Below are 2,414 nucleotides of genomic sequence, written 5' to 3'. Positions count from 1 at the left end.
CCACAACCCTGGCAACCAACGCAAACCTGGTTGACTGTAAAACTTAAATAAAAGAAGATGGTCAGGGTTGCGGTCAAAAAAAGAAAAAATAGTTTATAACTATTTAATGTCTGACATTTCGACCCACTTTGCAGGGCTGTTCAAAGCGAAAGGTAGCGAAAAGTTGCTTGCTTCTGTTCACCTTTCGGTTTGAACAGCCCTGATGAAGCTCTGTAAAGTGGGGCGAAACGTCGGTCATTAAATAGTTATAAACACTATTTGTTCTTTTTTTGACCGCAACCCTGACCATCTTCTTTTATCTATTATCAATCTGTTTACATTGAGCCTGTACATATTGCAAAATCTAAATTATGGTTTATTTTTTTTTTTTGTTGTTTTCAAAATGCAATTCTTTCTTATAAAATACGGTTTCTGTTTGAATTTCCTTTATATTTTTTAACTAAGAATATGTGATGTTTTATATATATAATTAATGTATATATGTATAGAAATATTTAATTGTGCCTTAAATTTTCAACTGCTTTGTCATATCATTTATCTACAGTAACAGAATAAATAATTATCTGTCGCAATAGGATTGGAACCCAGGTCCTTGCAGTTAGATGCAAATAGCCTTATCACTGAGCCACCCCGCTCCCCAATTAATTTATATGTATTAATATTAAACCTTGCGTAATAATCTACAGCATTTTAAGGAAGAAATAATTTTAAAGTAAACAGTATTAGAAAATTAAAGGAACAATTAAAAATAGGCAAACATTACATTTTTTTTTTTTTTATTTCTTCCTCTCTATTATGTATATTATCATTTTTTGTTTGCCTATTTTAAATATTTCCTTTAATTTTCTAATACTGTTTACTTTAAAATTATTTTCAAATGTTTTAACATATTATAACTGTTGATCCCCACTACTCCTCAATATCATCCTGTCAACCATTCCCTCTCGTACTAACTTCCAGTCTATTAGGTTCGTTTCCTACCTTGTTCATTATCTTCCTTTATTCTTGATTATATTCTTATCCTCCTTTTTTCACCTTTTAGTTTGTACTATATTTTAAATTTCTTCTTTTTTATCTGTTATTTTTTTCCATTTTTATTAATTGTCTAAAACCTTTTAGTATTCTTATTTAATTTTTATGTTTCTCTATACATATTTTTAATTTTTCATTTATGTTTAAAACAGTTAAGTGTTTGTATTTTGTTTAGCCCTGATGAAGCCCTACAAAGTGGGGCAAAACATTGGCTCAATATAAATATTTTAACCACTATTTGAGTTTTTTTTTTACCGCATCTAGGTCATCTTCCTTTTATTATAACACACTGTCAATCAGCGATCTTCCAGTACAACATTTTAGAAATATAAATCGCAAAATCTTTTCATTATTGAACAATATGTGTATTTGCTTTGTGAAAAAAAAAACAAATTGTTTGAAAAATTACATATGTATCAAACAAAACGATGACTGAGATGAGATGTCCATAAAATAATACTTTGATTTTTTTTTTTTAGACTTAAAGGTATAACAGCTTAAGCAAAGATAAATAAATAATTTTATTATTTCATTTTAATGTTTCTTTTATATCAACCTCTTCTTAATCTCTAAATAATGAAAAAACTTATTCTCTCCATGGATATCTGTTATATAGAAGTTTCCCTGTGTAAGTATTTATTTATTTTTGAAGATTCATAAAAATTAAATTCCGTACCACTACCCAAGAAGGGTCAGGGGTTCAGTACTTTGTAAAGAAGTACTGTTACTAAACCAATGGTTGTGCAAGGAGGTGATTTGGTCAGAATCACACTCGACCGCCAGATTTTTACCCAATTTAAGAGGCTGGGTGAACCCCAGGAGAGCTCTAGAGCCCACAGGAGTTGACTCACGGCTACAGTATAACAGAAAACAATTTTCTGCCTAGCCAGATTCAAACTCGGGTCCTTGTAGTTAGCCACATGCTTTACCCCATAGCTACCGCGCTCCCCAAAGATTCATAGATCATTATTTATTACAATGTCAGTTGTTTTACCAATTTTATTTTAATATTGTGTTTTATTTACATTCTTTTCACTTTCTTGAGACTGGTTATTACTGTTTAAATAAAATCAATTTTATCCAAATTAAAGTCTCGAAACACTTTTTATTTTCTTAAAAGTCCAACGTTTTGGCCATCTTCAGGGACAATCTTAAAAACCAATTTACATTTACATAATTTTTTTTTTTATTTAATGAAATTTACAACTGTACAAAATAATACAATAAGTAAATATGTTGTATGTTTCATATACACTTGAAAATCTTGAGAAGGAACCACCCATCAGTGGTACTTCAAACATTAACTTAAATTAGAAGGTCCCGGGGCCATCTTCTTTTCAGACGCCTAGGAGGATTATCGGGGATTGTTAAAGATGAAAGAT

The sequence above is a fragment of the Halyomorpha halys genome, unplaced genomic scaffold (assembly GCF_000696795.3).
Source record: "Halyomorpha halys isolate HHAL.00 unplaced genomic scaffold, Hhal_1.1 Scaffold245.1, whole genome shotgun sequence".
NCBI classification, from domain to species: domain Eukaryota; kingdom Metazoa; phylum Arthropoda; class Insecta; order Hemiptera; family Pentatomidae; genus Halyomorpha; species Halyomorpha halys.
The sequence above is the reverse complement of the archived record's forward strand: the minus strand, read 5'-3'. Positions refer to the sequence as shown.